We start from the raw sequence: 18,800 nt of genomic DNA, 5'->3' as shown, positions 1-18,800 counted from the left end.
CTGAGCTCTCCAGCATTCATGGAACATGGCAGTGTGAGCTCTCCATCATTCATGGAACATGGTGGTGTGAGCTTTCCATAATTCATGGAACATGATGGTCTGAGCTCTCCATCATTCATGGAACGTGGCAGTGTGAGCTCTCCATCATTCATGGAACGTGGCAGTGTGAGCTCTCCATCATTCATGGAACAGGGCAGTGTGAGCTCTCCATTATTCATGGAACATGGCATTGTGAGCTCTCCATCATTCATGGAACAGGGCAGTGTGAGCTCTCCATCATTCATGGAACAGGGCAGTGTGAGCTCTCCATCATTCAAGGAACATGGCGGTGTGAGCTCTCCATCATTCATGGAACATGGTGGTGTGAGCTCTCCATCGTTCATGGAACATGGCAGTGTGAGCTCTCCATCATTCATGGAATATGATGTGTGTGAGCTCTCCATCATTCATGGAATATGATGTATGTGAGCTCTACATCATTCATGGAACATGGTGTGAGCTCTCCATTGTTCATGGAACATGGCAGTGTGAGCTCTCCATCATTCATGGAATATGATGTGTGTGAGCTCTCCATCATTCATGGAACATGATGTCTGAGCTCTCCATCATTCATGCAACATAGCAGTGTGAGCTCTCCATCATTCATGGAATATGATGTGTGTGAGCTCTCCATCATTCATGGAACATGGTGTGAGCTCTCCATCATTCATGGAAAATGGTGTGAGCTCTCCATCATTCATGGAACATGGTGTGAGCTCTCCATCATTCATGGAAAATGGTGTGAGCTCTCCATCATTCATGGAAAATGGTGTGAGCTCTCCATCATTCATGGAAAATGGTGTGAGCTCTCCATCATGCATGGAACATGATGGTCTGAGCTCTCCATCATTCATGGAACATGGTGTGAGCTCTCCATCATTCATGGAATATGGTGGTCTGAGCTCTCCATCATTCATTGAACATGATGGTCAGAGCTCTCCATCATTAATGGAACATGGTGTGAGCTCTCCATCATTCATGGAATATGGTGGTCTGAACTCTCCATCATTCATGGAACATGATGGTCTGAGCTCTCCATCATTCATGGAACATGGCAGTGTGAGCTCTCCATCATTCATGGAACATGGTGGTGTGAGCTTTCCATAATTCATGGAACATGATGGTCTGAGCTCTCAATCATTCATGTAACATGGCAGTGTGAGCTCTCCATCATTCTTGGAACATGGCGGGGTGACCTCTCCATCATTCATGGAACGTGGCAGTGTGAGCTCTCCATCATTCATTTACATGGCAGTGTGAGCTCTCCATCATTCATGGAACATGGCAGTGTGAGCTCTCTATCATTCATGGAACAGGGCAGTGTGAGCTCTCCATCATTCATGGAACATGGCGGTGTGAGCTCTCCATCATTCATGGAACATGGTGGTGTGAGCTCTCCATCGTTCATGGAACATGGCAGTGTGAGCTCTCCATTATTCATGGAACATGGCGGTGTGAGCTCTCCATTATTCATGGAACATGGCGGTGTGAGCTCTCCATCATTCATGGAACATGATGTCTGACCTCTCCATCATTCATGGAACATGGCAGTGTGAGCTCTCCATCATTCATGGAATATGATGTGTGTGAGCTCTCCATCATTCATGGAACATGGTGTGAGCTCTCCATCATTCATGGAATATGATGGTCTGAGCTCTCCATCATTCATGGAATATGGCAGTGTGAGCTCTCCATCATTCATGGAACATGGTGTGAGCTCTCCATCATTCATGGAACATGGCAGTGTGAGCTCTCCATCATTCATGGAATATGATGTGTGTGAGCTCTCCATCATTCATGGAACATGGCAGTGTGAGCTCTCCATCATTCATGTAATATGTTGTGTGTGAGCTCTCCATCATTCATGGAACATGGTGTGAGCTCTCCATCATTCACGGAACATGGTGTGAGCTCTCTATCATTCATGGAACATGGTGGTCTGAGCTCTCCATCATTCATGGAACATGATGGTCTGAGCTCTCCATCATTCATGGAACATGGTGTGAGCTCTCCATCATTCATGGGATATGGTGGTCTGAGCTCTCCATCATTCATGAAACATGATGGTCTGAGCTCTCCGTCATTCATGGAACATGATGGTCTGAGCTCTCCATCATTCATGGAACATGGCAGTGTGAGCTCTCCATCATTCATGGAACATGGCAGTGTGAGCTCTCCGTCATTCATGGAACATGGCGGGGTGAGCTCTCTATCATTCATGGAACATGGCAGTGTGAGCTCTCCATTATTCATGGAACATGATGGTCTGAGCTCTCCATTATTCATGGAACATGGCAGTGTGAGCTCTCCACCATTCATGGAACATGGCGGTGTGAGCTCTCCATCATTCATGGAATATGGTGGTGTGAGCTCTCCATCATTCATGGAACATGGTAGTGTGAGCTCTCCATCATTCATGGAACATGGCAGTGTGAGCTCTCCATCATTCATTTAACACGGTGTGAGCTCTCCATTAGTCATGGAACATGGCAGTGTGAGCTATCCTTTATTCATGGAACATGGCAGTGTGAGCTCTCCATCATTCATGGAACATGGCGGCGTGAGCTCTCCATCATTCATGGAACATGGCGGTGTGAGCTCTTTATCATTCATGGAACATGGCGGTGTGAGCTCTCCATCATTCATGAAACATGGCGGTGTGAGCTCTCCATCATTCATGGAACATGGCAGTGTGAGCTCTCCACCATTCATGGAACATGATGGTCTGAACTCTCCATCACTCATGGAACATGGTGGGGTGAGCTCTCCATTATTCATGGAACATGGCGGGGTGACCTTTCCATCATTCATGGAACATGGTGGGGTGAGCTCTCCATCATTCATGGAACATGGTGGTGTGAGCTCTTCATCATTCTTGGAAAATGGTGGTGTGAGCTCTCCATCATTCATGGAACATGATGTCTGAGCTCTCCATCATTCGTGGAACATGGTGTTGTGAGCTCTCCATCATTCATGGAACATGATGTCTGAGCTCTCCATCATTCATGGAACATGATGTCTGAGCTCTCCATCATTCGTGGAACATGGTGTTGTGAGCTCTCCATCATTCATGGAACATGATGTCTGAGCTCTCCATCATTCATGGGACATGGTGGTGTGAGCTCTCCATCATTCATGGAATATGATGGTCTTGCATTACATCAGATTTGCCACTGGTCCTGGATTTACTGGGACAGTCGCATTTTATACTAAGCTGCCCCGGGATGACTGTGTCCCAGGCAGTATCTCAGGAACCTGTACTGTGCCCTCCTGACCCCCCCCCCCCCCTTCGATACTGAGCCTTTCCGCCTTACCCCCTGTACTGTGCCCTTTGTATTGATTAGTCTTTGATTTATGGCATCCTTTCCTATTGTTGAAAATTGATTTTATTGAGAGTACTAACGAATATATTAAAAATGTGAAAAGGGTGCGCTGATAAATTTAAATACGGTAAGCTGCAACCAGAGATCCAAATAACTGATTTGGAAATGTGAATGGAAATAAAGTGGTCTGGTGCACTAAACAAAAATAATCTCACTAAAAACCACAAATATAACAACATGTGATGCTGTAATAAAAATTGTCAAATGATGTGACGGTATTGATTCCCACAAACAATTTATTTCTACTAACAAATATGTTTAATTCTATCAGCTATTTATACTTTAACCAGTTCCCCATCGTCCAAAGTACATTTACTGTGGCAGGGCGGCCGCTCTGTGCAGGATCACGTAGCTGTATGTGATCCTGCACTTCCGGGTCTAGGGCCGTAGGCGACTCGCTCCCACTGTGATTTGACACTGCCAATCGTTTGGGACAGAAGCAGAATGGCAGTCTCCCTATGTAAACAAGGCAGACTACTGTTATGTCAGTAGGGAAGGTAGTGATCCTGTGTTTCTGCAAAGCAGGAACACGGATCTCTGCCTTCCCATAGTATAAGCACCTCCCACACAGTAAGCAAGCAAATTTTAGGCACACATCTAACCCGCTGATCGCCCCTGATGTTAAACCCTTCCCTGTCAGTGTCATTAGTACAGTGACCATGCATATTTTAAGTACTGATCACTGTATTAGTGTCACTGGTTCCCATCGTTCCATCGTTGTACCGGGCCACTGTGATCGGCCCTGGTAGCATGTGATCGCTGTAGCCAATATGTCATTTCCTTGCATCATTGTGTACTACTGTGTGTCACAGAGATCACATGGTACAGGCCCAATAACAGATATCACAGTATTTCTCAATGACTATAGGAATGCACCAGGAGAGAGAGTCTGATCATTAAGGGGATTAAACCTTCTGGAGCTAAAGTGGTTAATAGACACCAAAGCAACCAGACATCAGTCCACGTGCCCCAGATTACTGCCACACCAGTCCATGTGCCCCAGATCACTGCCACACCAGTCCACGTGCCCCAGATCACCGCCACACTAGTTCAAGTGCCCCAGATCACCGCCACACCAGATACAGGTGCAGTGCTGCTTTTGCTTGCAGTCTGTACCAATCCTGGCCTGTTTATGAACCATGTTTCTGCCTGTTGCCTGGACTTATAATTTGCCTGTTTTCTGACCATGTCTCTGCCTGCAGCCTGAACTGACCCATTTGCACATCCCACTAACTATGTTCCTGCGAGACATCAGTCCAAGCCATCACCTGTGGACAAGTGCGCTCCTGGAACCACATGGACTCTTTTGTTCTTCCTATCTTCAGTCCCCTGTACTTCCTGGCCAGTAAATATGTAATTCCTGGGGGCAGTCACATACCAGTAGGCTAGGCTTGCTTGGCTTAACCACTTCCCGCCCGCCCTATAGGCAAATGACGGTGGGAAGGTGGTTACATTATCCTGACTGGACGTCATATGATGGCACGCAGAGCGGTGATGCGGCGTGTCACTCTGACTACTGACGTAGGCTCTTTACCATGTGACCAGCTGGTCACATAGTAAATAGGAAGTGCCATTGATCAGCTTTCCTCAGTTTGTGCCTGACGCATGAGTAGAGGAGAGCCGATCTGCGGGTCTCCTAACAGGGGAGGGTCTGCACTGGTAATCAGAGCATTGATTACCAGTGCAGACCCTTGGGGGGGGGGGGGGGGAGTGCCACTAGAACCACCAGGGATGCCCACCCATGACCCCAGGGATGCCCACCCATGACCCCAGGGATGCCCACCATGGCCACCAGGGATGGCAATCAGGGCTCAGGGAGCCTGCCAGTGCCATCCCCATCAGTGCTGCCCACCAGTGCCCTCCCCATCAGTGCTGCCCACCAGTGCCCATCATTGCCCACCAGTGCCGCCTATCAGTGCTGCTCATCAGTGCCGATCAGTGCTGCCTATCTGTGCCACCTATCAGTGCCCAGCAATGCTGCCTATCCGTGCCCAGCAGTGCTGCGTATAAGTGCCCACCAATGCTGCATATCAGTGCTACCTACCAGTGCCACATATCAGTGCCCATCAGTGCTGCATATCAGTGCTGCCCATCAGAGCATCATATTAGTGCCACCCCATCAGTGCCTCCTCATCAGTGCCTGTCAGTGCGGCCTCATCAGTGCAGGAAAAGACTTATTTACAACATTTTTTAACATAAACAAAAAAATGTATTTTTTTTTCAAACTTTTTTTTTTTTTTTTATTTGTTTAGCGAAAGAAAAAACCTTGCGGTGATCAAATACCACCAAAAGAAAGCTCTATTTGTGGGGGAAAAAATTACATAAATTTGGTTTAGGTATAGTGTTGCATGACCGCGCAATTGTCATTCAAAATGCAACAGCGCTAAAAGCTATAAATTGGCCTGGGCGGGAAGGGGGAAAAGTGCCCAGTATTGAAGTGGTTAAAGGAACTGGGACTGCTATATATGAGGCTAAACTAAGCTATATTCCCTGAGGTGACTATTACATTACACTGGTTTTGACACAATTGGTTGATTTGTGTAATACACAAGATATAATATCTGGTACATAAGAACTCAAAATATTGAAAATGTCTACTCCGTCCATGGCTTAGTTTTAGAAAGAAAACAAAATGTAGACTTTGCACACCTTTTATTACAATGTACCTGGAATCTATTTAGCTAGTTTAAACTGATCATTTCAAAAGGAACTGCAGTCTGCTCACATAATTTGTAATAAAAACATATTTGCCATTCTGAAGCTTCCCTCCAACCACTTTGCATATTATTTTATATATACTGTGATTCTGTACTTGCCAAATATGCTGCAGAAATCTCCCTCCACTAATGGCACTTTTCCACTGCAAGTACCGGCTAGTACCGGCTCGGCTCTACTCGGCCCTGCTTGGCCTGGTTTGCTTTTCCACTGCTGGTACCGCATGGTATAGGGTTGGAACGGTTCGGTACGGTACGGTATAGGTTTGCTTTTCCACTAAAGCAGTACTAAAGTTAAGTGGGTGGGATAACAACGGGGTGGGTGGGATTCTCTGACCAATCAGTGGCTAGTAGTGACTGCATGCAAAGGATTGTGGGATATGGTACCAGTTTGGTACCTGTTGGAACCACAATCGAGTAGGTACTGTTTTTTCAGGGCCGTACCGTACCGTACCGTTCGGTTCCATGCAGTGGAAAAGCAAACCTATACCGTACCGAACCGTTTCCGACCCTATACCATGCGGTACCAGCAGTGGAAAAGCACAAAAGGGTGCCGAACCGGTACAGTTCCATGCAGTGGAAAAGCGCCATAAGTCTGGCTGCAGCCATTTTAACTGTGGGCAGCTGAAGCTGCTGCTGCCTGTTCACTTCCTGGATTTACACAGACCCACAGAGGTACACAGACATACATACATATACACACACACACACACACACACATATATATATATATATATTTATATATATATATATATATATTGTAAGGGATTAGCTCGGTGGCGGGTGTGGATGACCCCTTTGGGGGTGCGTTTTCACAGAGAGATAGCCGATAAGTGCTTGCAAACAACAGTTTGGTTTATTAATGCATTTTTTCTTCACCAGACTGCAAGCGTCAAAACCAGCAAAATAAAATAAAAGACAAAATAAATCCTTGCCTCTGTGGGCGGCTACCTTCTCACACTGGAACCTACCTAAGAGTCTGTCCCCAACCTACTGTTGGGCAGACTTTCTTATCCTACATCGGATACTCAACAGTCCATGTTTTATCTCTTCACACAGCACATGTTCATTTAACAGGTCCCTTTACTCTTCACAATGAGAATGTCTCTTTGCTTGTCCCTTCACATGGCAAACAATCCTTTATTTCTTCCACATAGCAATAGTTCGTTTTCTCACCTTTGATAAGTCTTCACAACTGGTTACCCTCCTTAGCGCACATCACTTCAGGGGGTCTTCTCCCATGCTCACACAGCTTGTCGGGAGGCACACATCTGACTGTCCTCCTTCTCCCAGCCCACACGGCTTCAGGAGACAGCTTCCGGAGGCAGCAATCAATAGGACTTCCTTTGGACAAATTATAGAGGCCTTCATTTCCTCATTCTGAACAGCTGAAGTCTGTTCAACTTCCTGCTGGCTAGCTCTGTAGCCAACACCCTATAGTAATTGGTGAACTTTCTAAATCAGGTGGAAATGTATCTCCTGCCTGTGACTACATTCCCAGATTTACCTGACTTCCTGTCACAATATATATATATATATATATATATATAGACAGACACACTCACACCACTGCTTGCATGCACATATTTCCTCTCTTGATGAATACTCATTGATCTCTGCAGTCTCCTGTTATCTTTGCCCTCATCCAGCCCCTCCAGCTATGCAGCACTCCTTGGTTCTCCTATGACTCATTCTTCCTCCCTTGCTGGCAAACTCTCATGAGGGTGAGAGAGAGAGAGAGAACTGTGCATGTCCTCATTAGCCTAGGCTAATTACCAGACAAGAAAGAGGAAGTGGGCTGTATAAGGTATTTATTAGCAGGAAAAAAAAAAAACGTTTTACTATCCAAAGTTAAAACAACAAGATTTAATAGATGGAAATATGAAAAAATGACTGAAGGTCAGCTTTAAGCTAAAAACCACCAACAAAGCTGGAGTGTAGAAGAGAAGAGGGTTAGTTTGCAGCATGAGCCCTAATAGGATCCTGACAAACTTTAGGGCTTATTGGGTGAGCACCAGAGTGACAAAATGGTAGTTCACAAAGTATGCCATGGTGAATTGTGGGCTGCCATGTGCAGAATGAAGGTACAAGTTTGGAAGCATGATTCAGTAGTGTCAAAGTACCCAACAGAAGTACATTCTTGCCAAATATCACTCTCCAGCAGTAGCTGTTTCCCACAGCAGGTGTTCAGTTAATCTCAGCAGTGATTTAGGCCCCTTATTAGATCTCAGGTAAGGAAGCACTAGTCAAAGATGCAACTAAGAGACCAATGATGGTCATACTCACACTAGGCACGGTTGTCTTGTTCATTGCCCAAGCTCGGTAGTCTCCTCCTTATCCCCAACCTTTGTTGATAATACGCCAGGGGCTCAAGCATGGTCAAAGTGGTTGTAAAGTCAGTTATTCCAATTCCTGCCAGCCCCTCTGTAAAAACAAGATGTACTACACAGTGGGTTTTTTGTTTTTTTTTGTAAACTCTGCAGCGAAACACCTTTTTTCTCATCGCCAATGTGTGGTCAGTGTTGCCAGGGCTGCTGTTTGAAATCATGGGGACCCATGAATACCTACCTGACAGGAACATCCACCCCCCCCCCCTGGCCAAAGTGACTGAGAACATAGATTTATCAGTCCTTTCGCTACAGCCTCAGCTGCACAGATGAATGAATAGGAAGCACTCTGAGGCTTCCTGCTCATTCACAAATTGAAGCATACTAAGCACAGTTTACTATACTTCAGCAATGAAGACACAGGAGTGATTAGTACCAATCTTTCACTGTTTTCATTCAGGAAAGGAAGGGACCAGTAAATTACATTTACTAGCCCCTTCCCCCGCTCTTCGTCCTAAAAAAATCCCTGTTTTCCTGCAGCGGTCAGGGTGCCAGGAAACCAGACCACACGGGTATGCGGGTAAAACAAAGCAGTTTATTGGAGAAATCAACAATAAAACACATAGCAAGAGTGAGAAAGTGAGAGCAGGAACAAGCTGGGGTAGAGTCCAAAAGCAGGTAGTCATCCAAGACGAGGTCGAGTCGAGAAGCGGGTAGTCATCCAAGCTGGGGTCGAGTCGAGAAGCGGGTAGTCATCCATCCCGGGATCGAGTCGAGAAGCAGGTAGTCATCCAAGCCGGGGTCGAGTCGAGAAGCGGGTAGTCATCCAAGCCGGGGTCGAGTCCAGAAGCAGGTAGTCATCCAAGCCGGGGTCCAGTCGAGAAGCGGGTAGTCATCCAAGCCGGGGTTGAGTCCAGAAGCGGGTAGTCATCCAAGCCGGGGTTGAGTCCAGAAGCGGGTAGTCTTCCAAGCCGGGGTCGAGTCCAGAAGCGGGTAGTCATCCAAGCCGGGGTCGAGTCCAGAAGCAGGTAGTCATCCAAGCCGGGGTCGAGTCCAGAAGCAGGTAGTCATCCAAGCCGAGGTCGAGTCCAGATGCGGGGTCGTCTGCCAATGTGGGATCGAGAGCCAGGAGAATTGTCAGCCATTCCAGGTCATAAACGGAGGAACACGGAGAACAGAAGACTGCTAGAAGAGATGCACCTTGGAGCACAAATGTAAGGGCAAGGACTACAACCCATGAGGTGATAGATATAGTCAGGTGTGCATCATCCTCACTGTGCAACACCCAGGCAGCAGGCAAGTGATGATGCAATCAAAGTTTATAAGAGGCAGCGGTCTGCACATGTCCAAGATGCCTGCCAACAGGAGGGCAAGGTAAAACCTTGACAAGCGTTTCCGGCTTCCTTTCTCTCCCGCCAGCAGCTGGAATGGAGCACTCAGGGGGGCCCGACAGCATATGGAGGGGGTGCATGTGATAGAACCAATCCCCCTGCAGTGCAGCTGGAGAGAGGGACAAGAGGAGAAGCTGGTAGCACTGCAGGGGGAAGCAGAAGAGGATCAGTGTCTGCAATAAGACAGTACAGCAGTACAGCTGGCTCTTCTGCTCAGAAGCCCGGGCCCCCCTTTAGAATTGATGGGCCTGGAACCAGCATAAGGGCTGACTTGCTGTACTGCCTTTTCGGTGGCCATTAATGTTGCCAACTGTCAATATTTTTATTGGCAGCCAGTAAAAAAATTAGCACTTTTCTCCTGCCAGTAAATGGCATTAACAAGAAAAGGTTGCCAGTAAAAAATATTGCTGTGATGCTCAGCTCACGCATGCTTAGTTCCAGTCCGGAGATGGCCGAGACGATCTGAGCACCTGCAAGAATGTGCGCCCCCCCAAGACCAAAAACACAGGACAGAGCTGGGTATTATGGAAGATTTCCACTGCTAAAAAAAAACATCCAATCCTATTTGATCTTCACCAAAAAGGCACACGGGAGAGAAAACCTAGAATAGGCAGCCGCACACAGCACTGGGATACTAATTAAAACTTCTTTATTGTAATGTTGGCAGATGCAGTCACAGGAATGAATGGAAGGTTAGCACCCTTCACACATCTTGTGCTTAGTCATAACCCAGGTTATCCCATTGTGGTGTGCAGCTGCCTATTCCAAGTTTCTTTGTCACCATGGCGAGCCGGGCCAGCACCTGCTGTGGGATCTCCTCGGCTCACCTGGAGCGGTAATTTCTCCTCTGCCTTCAGGCACACGGGAGACCTAGCAATCAGGAGAAAATTTCCTGATGACATCAGAGCTGAACTTTCAAGCATTAACCCTGGTTCACACTGGTGCGGCTTTGATATTGCACTACTTTAGCGCAATTTCAAAGCCGCACATTAGTGCGATTTGAACTGCAAATTTAATTGCGGCATGCGATTTCATTTAACAGAAGTCTATGCAAATCTCTAAAAAGTGTGCAGGAACCTTTTTCATAGTCGCTGCGACATGAGTCAAGTCAATATGAACGGTTCCATTGCTGGCAATAGGGTGCAACTTGTCATGCGATTTGGAACTGTCAAAATACATGACAAGTCGCACCGGTGTGAACAGGGGCTTAGTGCAGTACAATAGGGGGGTCTATTTATAAAATATTTGATGTGAGAATGTCTCCACATTAGCTCAAAGTTCAAATAATACCCATGATATTTGTAATATGAGTTAAATGTCAGTTTATAATTGTTTTCCTTCGCCAGACAAATTCAACCAGAAAACATTTGAGAACATTCAACTAATAGAGAATATAGGCTCACACTATAGGCTAAAATATGAGGGAGACCTCTGCACTGTAAACTAAGGGGGTCTATTTATAAAGAATTTGCATAGCCATTTACTCAGTAAAATCCCATGTACATTTAGGCAACAAAATGACTGTGAGTAGGCTATATTATGTGCTGTTTGAATGTAAATCATTAGTTTTACCACTTCCCCTTAGGTGGATGTCATATGACATCACGCAGTATATTCGCAGTGTTCCTGCATCGCAATAGTGTGAACCGGTGTTCCGTGAAAAAACCATACCCGTGAGAAAACCATACCCTCGTCACTTCCGGTTCCGCTACGGAGGGTATGGATTTCTCACGGTAGTTAAACTTGCGGCGGGTACATTAAAACACTTCGGGTGCAACATAAATCATCTCCGCTCCTATCGCTGTAACATCCCTCATCTCCGGTAATAAATATAAAAGCGGATCACGGAGCCGCGATCGCCGTCACATTTACGTCTCATACACCCGCCGCCGCTTTTATATTTATTACCGGAGATGAGGGAAGTTACAGCGATAGGAGAGGACATGATTTATGTTGCACCCGAAGTGTTTTAATGTACCCGCCGCAAGTATAACATTAGAAACAGTGCCGTGATAATTTCATGCCCACCGAGCATGCGCACTTCTCAAATTCTTTCTTCTTCAATCACGTATCCGGGGCTCTGAGCATGCGCACTACTGCGCTGCTCAGCTGTTTCAGACCGGAAGTGACGTGGGTATGGTTTCTTCACGGGGTATGGTTTTTTAACGTTACACCGGGACTTAGTGTATGAAGATTCCTGTGCTCACCACTGACATTGTAATGAATCAGAGAGTAAACAACTAATACAATGTTGCAGAGCTGGAACTCGGTGGCTGGTGAGGCTCGGTTCACACTACTGTGATGTACTTTTGGTGAAATTTTCAGTTTGATTATGTATCAATGGATGTTTTTAGCATATTCTATGGGGCCAAATTGGACCAAAGTAGCATATTATCCTTTCCTAAAATCGCACCACACAGAGTCACATTGATGTAAATGGCCACCATTGAAAATATTGTGATTTTCCTTGTCATGCAATTCTGTGCAACTCAAGTCCAAGACAATATCCCCAACACACATGTTCCTAAAAATGGCAGAAGTGTGAGTGGGTGGTGTAGTGACCACCATCTGGAAACCAGAAGGACTTCAAGGCAAAAAATATGTCACTAGCACACCAGGGAACTCCATAAAAGGGTCCAGTACTTTATTAATTGATCACATCACAGCAGAGGATAGCAACCTTTCGCAGCCACGCAGACAACTTTAACAGGCATATGACCTTAATCAGAAATTGCACCAGTGTGAACCAGCACTGAATCAGCAACAGATCACCTTACGTAAACAGAATTCGGTCTCTGGAACATTGAATCAATTCTGTAAAGCAGTTCACTCTCTACAGTAGCTGATTCATTACACCAGGGATAGGCAACCTTTTGAGCATAGTGTGCCAAAAAATGTTTACAAAGAAATTGAGAGTGCAGGGAACATAAAAAAAAACTGTCAACTTCACACTCAATTACGAAAATGATTTTTTTTTATAAAGTAAATGCTGTAAAAAAAAAAAAAACTTGAATAACAGTGAAAAAATGAATAATGAGCCTTACATCATTTATCATATCATCTCAATTCCTGCACTATAGACCTCAGTTCACCCCAAATCCTGCACCTTCACACCTCCGATCAGCCCCAATTCCTGCACCATCATGCCCTAGATCAGCCCCTATTCCTGCATCATCATGTCTCAGACCACTCCTAATTCCTGCACCATCATGCCCCAGATCAGCCCCTATTCCTGCATCATCATATCTCAGACAACCCCCAATTCCTGCACCATCATGCCCCAGATAAGCCCCTATTCCTGCATCATAATGTCTCAGACCCCCCCCCCCCCCAATTCCTGCACCAGTGGCGGCCCGTGCATAGGGGACGCCAGGGCGCCGCCCCCCCCCCTAAAAAAAAGAAAAAAAATTACAAAAAGAACACTAAAGTTTTTAAAAAAAAAATCTTGTTCGCCGACCTATGTGGTGGCTATGGGGGGATGGGGTTTACGACCCAGAAGAGGCGCCGATAGGCTGCCTTCTGGGGGCGTAACCTGGGCGCAGGTCATTGCGCTAGGACACCCCCACTTTCGTGATATCCTGGCTGTGATTGGTCCAGTCTCCAGCCTGGACCAATCATCATCCAGGACATCCGATTGTGACCCCCCTGACATCGCAATGGGGGCGGTGCCGGTGCATGCATCAGTCACTCACCGTCACCGCCCAGTCAGCTTCCCGACGCCGAAGAGGAGTCCAGTCCGGAGAAGAAGCCGGCGCCGCTCACCTTCCCGCCGCCCGAACGAAGAAGAGGAGAGGGAGAAGCCGCCGTGACTCACAGGTAAGTGCACTGCTCTCAGTCGGGCACGCACGCATAGCTCTGCATTGGGGACATGTATACTGGTGGTCACTGGCTGCACTGGAGGCACGCACGCATAGCTCTGCATTGGGGACATGTACACTGGTGGTCACTGCACTGGAGGCACGCACGCATAACTCTGTATTGGGGACATGTACGCTGGTGGTCACTGCATTGGAGGCACGCACGCATATCTCTGCATTGGGGACATGTACACTGGTGGTCACTGCATTGGAGGCACGCACGCATAGCTCTGCATTGGGGGACATGTATACTGGTCACTGCATTGGGGACATGTATGCTGGTCACTACATTGAAAGGTGGCATTTATACTGGTCACTATATTGAAGGGGGCATGTACTGTGGGGTTTGTGCTAGGGGCCTGTACTGTGGGGTTTATGCTAGAGGGCCTGTACTGTGGGGTTTGTGCTTGAGTTTTTTGTGCAGGGTTTGTGCTTCAGGGGTTTGTGCTGGGGGGGTCTGTACTGTGGGGTTTGTGCCATTCTCAGACCATGTATCCCATAATAGGATGTCTCTCACAGTATATCCCATAATAGGGCCCCTGTTCCCTATTATGGGATATACTAGTACTGATGGACCCCTTAATATGTGATATATTGGGAGAATTGGTTCACGCAAGCAAAATACAGGGGACAAATGGGTGGAGTCTATAAGGGGTGGGGCTTCTGAGAAATGGGAGGGGTTAAAATGGAAGGGCGGGGTCTTGCGCCCCCCCATCTTAAAACTTCACCAGCCGCCGCTGTCCTGCACCATCATGCCCCAGATCAGCCCCTATTCCTGCATCATCATGTCTCAGACCACCCCCAATTCCTGCACCATCATGCCCCAGATCAGCCCCTATTCCTGCATCATCATGTCTCAGACCACCCCCAATTCCTGCACACTCAAACCTCAGATTATCCCAAATTCCTGCACTTTCACATCTCAGATCACCTTAATTCCTACACCTTCACACCTCCCGTTTGTAACCCTAAAAAAAAAAAAAAGGAGATCCTGTTCCCTTATAGCAGATTAAACAGCAAAGTGCTTGTGCGGTCTAACCTGCCCCTCTCTAAACCGGGCTAATCCTGCCACTTCCTGTCTGTGCCCCCCTCTCCACTGACCATGATAGCCATTGCTGCTGAGCCCCGATCACCGTGATCAGCTTACATGCCTCCATCATCCACAGCATTAATTTGTCCCTCTCAATCCCATCCCTCCCTGCCTGTCAGCTCCTGTGTCTGTATCTCTGTTTCTGCCCCCCCCCCCTCCTGTCGCTATTAGTAGATATAAAATATTAGAAATTGTCACTACCAGCCCCTCTGGCAGTGACAGACACAGGATTAGTGTTTTATTAAAACAAAGCTTCTAAATACCTTTTTAGAGCTATCTTCAGGCCGGTCACGTGACTCCCGGCTGGTCTCCTACTCTGATCCAGGGCTACAGTCGAGGATCAGAGATCTCCCTCTGACCTCACCAGGGGAGGTCACGTGGCCGCTCAGCCCCTCCTGCTGTAGCCCAGGGATCAGAGTAGGAGACCGGCCAGGAGCCACGTGACCGACCTGAAAAATCGCACTAAAAAGGTATTTACAAGCTTAGTTTTATTAAAGCCCTAACCGTGTGCATTATGGCTACATATAATAGAGGGGCTGGCAGGGATTTACATGTTTGTGGTAATAACCACTTTAATTCCTACACCTTCACACTTCAGATCACCCTAACTTCTGCACCTTCACACCTCTGATCAGCTCCAATTCCTGCATCATCACGCCTCTGATCAGCTCCAATTCCTGCATCATCACACCTCCAATCAGCTCCAACTCCTGCACCATTAAACCTCCGAGCACCCCAATTCCTTAATTTTCACACCTCAGATAACCCTGATTTGTGCACCCTCAAACTTCAGATCAACCCAACCCCTGCACCTTCACCCCTCAGATCAGTCCAATTTCTATACCTTCACATTTCACATCACCATAATTCCTGCACATTCACAACTCAGATCTGCTCAATTCCTCCACCTTCATACCATAGATCAGCTCCAATTCCTGCACTCGCACTTTAGATCAGACTCAATTTCTGTATCTCCAGATCTCAAATAAGTCTAATTCCTGCACCTTTACACATCAAAGCATCTCAATTCCTGTACCCACCTCAGATCAGTCCAATTACTACTAGGGATGGGCTTTATGTTCGAGTCGAATGTAAGTTCGACTCAAACATCAGCTGTTAGTGTGTTCGCCGAACAGACAAACAAATTGGGGGTCAGTGGGAAATTTACCCACTGATGAGCCCCCAATAATGCACTGCGCTGTTGCAGTGCATTGATTGCTGATTATTGGCCAAAGCATGCACCTGACCTGTATGCTTTGGCCAATCACAGCACAATGTCCAGCCAGAGCAATGATTGGCCAAAGGCAGGGTGCCTTTAGCCAGTCATGGCTCAGAACTAAGTCCACACCCCACACTATATAAGGCTGCTGCTGACACGGCAGCAGTGTATAGTGTGTTATAATAGAAATTAGGCAGGTATTTAGTGGATAGTGTGTTGAGTTAGTTTAGTGCAGTCACATGTCTTAGTCCTGGGTCCCCTCTCGGTGCTTCCCAAGTTTTGTGTCCCTGTCACTTATAGTTCATGAGCAGTGCCATGCGAAGCGGATCAAGATTTCCCATAGACACCAATGTTAAAGACAGGGAGCAGTGCCATGCCAAGCTGACCAATATTTCCCATAGAGGCTAATGTTAAAGACAGGGAGCAGTGCCATGCCAAGCTGACCAATATTTCCCATAGAGGCCAATGTTAAAGACAGGGAGCAGTGCCATGCCAAGCTGACCATTATTTCCCATAGATGCCACTGAACACTGAAACCTAAAAAATGGTCTAGGCAGGAAGGGGGTGAAAGTGCCTTGTATTTAAGTGGTTAAGGGGAACTCTATGACAGAGTTAAAAAAAACAGCATGGGGTCCCCCCCAAAACCTATACAAGGTCCTTTGGATCTTGTACAGATTTTAACCACTTGCCGACTGCCTAACGCCGATCTACGTCGGCAGTCAGCCCCTCACAGGCAAAGTGACGTAGGGCTACGTCACTAGCTTGTGAGGGTCTAGGGAGCGAGCGCGCGCCCTCGGAGGCGTGCTCCCGCTCCCGCGTGGTCACGGACCCCCCCGCGCGTGTGACCGGCGGACCCGATGTCCGCCGGTCACTCGGCGATCGGCGGGGGAGAGGGAGAATGTCAGGCAGCCTGTGTAAACAAGCTGCCTGTCATTCTCCTTGCTGTTAGGATACTGATCACTCGGATCTAGTATGTAGATCCGTTGATCAGTGTCCATACAGCTCAAGCCCCAGCCAATCACAGTAGAAAGCACGCCCCTAGGGATACACACAGCCCCTCCCTCCCAAATAAAGTTAACCCCTTCACTACCAGTGTATTTTTACAGTAACAGTGCATATATATAGCACTGATTACTGTAGAAATGTCACTGGTAACCCCAAAAGTGTCAAAAATGTCAGTCAAGGGTCCGATCTGTCCGCCCCAATGTCGCAGTACCGCAAAAAAAAATCGCAGATCGCCGCCATTACACGTTAAAAAAAAAACAACAAAAATGACAGAAATCTTTCCCTTTGTTAGTAAACGCGATAACTTTTGCGCAAACCAATCAAAATACGCTTTTTGCAATTTTTTTTACCAAACATAGGTAGCATAAAACAAATTGGCCGAAAAAGTAAAAAAATTTTGATTTTTAAATTTTTTTTTTGGGGAATTTCATATAAAAAAATGTGAAAAATATTGCTATTTTTGCAAAATTGACGCTCTTTTTTTGTTTATAGCGCGTGATCAAAAAAATCGCACAGGTGATCAAATACCACCAAAAGAAAGCTCTGTTTGTGGGAAAAAAAGGACGCCAAATTAGTTTAGGTACAGCGTCGCACGACCGCGCAATTGTCCGTTAAAGTCACGCAGTGCCGAATCGCAAAATACCCCCTGGTCGGAATGGGGGTAAAATCTTCCGGGGCTTAAGTGGTTAAGGGGAACTCCACACCACAATTTAAAAAAAATGGCTTGGGGTTCCCCCCAAAATCCATACCAGACCCTTATCCGAGCATGCAGCCTGGCAGGCCAGGAAAGGGGGGAGGACGAGCGAGGCCCCCCCCTCTCCTGAACCATATCAGGCCGCTTGCCCTCAACATAGGGAGGGTGCTTTGGGGTGCGCCCCAAAGCACCTTGTCCCCATGTTGATGGCGACAAAGGTCTCTTTCCAACAAACCTGGACTGTGGTTGTGGGGGTCTGCGGGTGGGGGGCTTATCGGAATCTGCAAGCCCCCTTTAACAATGGGAACCCCAGATCCCAGCCCCCTTTAACAAGGGGGGCCCCAGATCCCAACACCCCCCCCCCCCAATGTAAATGGGTACATAGTATTCCTACCCATTAAACCAAAAAATGTAAAAAAAGGTAAAACCACAGAACACAGTTTTTGACACAGCTCTTTCATAGACAAGTGACGGGGCCACCCGGTTACGTGACGTCAGAAGGGGCAGTGCCACCGGGGGATGTAATCGGGCATACAGCGGGACGCCTCAAAAGAGGCGAAGCGTTTTTTAAATTTTTTCTATTTTTCAGGTCCAGCGGGCATCGTGATTGATGATGGATTTACATCGAGGGACACTATTTTTTTACAGGCCCAATATTTAAAATAAATTTTTCATTTTTATTGTTTCACTTTAAGCATCATTAAAATCACTGCTCCTGTAAAAACTATTGTTTTAAAAAAGATTTTTTGCGTTGATACATGTCCCCCAGGGCAGTACCCGGGTCACACTTTTTATGACAATAACTTGCACATAAGCCTTTAAAATTAGGAATTTTGATTTCTCATGTTCGTGTCCCATAGATTTTTAATAGAGTTTGCATGTTCGCTAGAACTTTTTCCCTGTTCGAGATGTTCTGGTGCGAACCGAACAGGGGGGTGTTTGGCCGATCACTACTGGCCATATATTTTCAATCGTCTGGTACAATTTTCCTTTAGATTTACTAAAAACCATATAATATGAAGTTTAAACTAAACAACTTTCAATTGTATCCAATTAGGTAAGCCGTTGCACTACATAGTTT

The sequence above is a fragment of the Pelophylax lessonae genome (assembly GCF_965119305.1).
Source record: "Pelophylax lessonae genome assembly, chromosome: 2".
Taxonomy (NCBI): Eukaryota; Metazoa; Chordata; class Amphibia; order Anura; family Ranidae; genus Pelophylax; species Pelophylax lessonae.
This window is presented reverse-complemented; position numbering follows the sequence as displayed.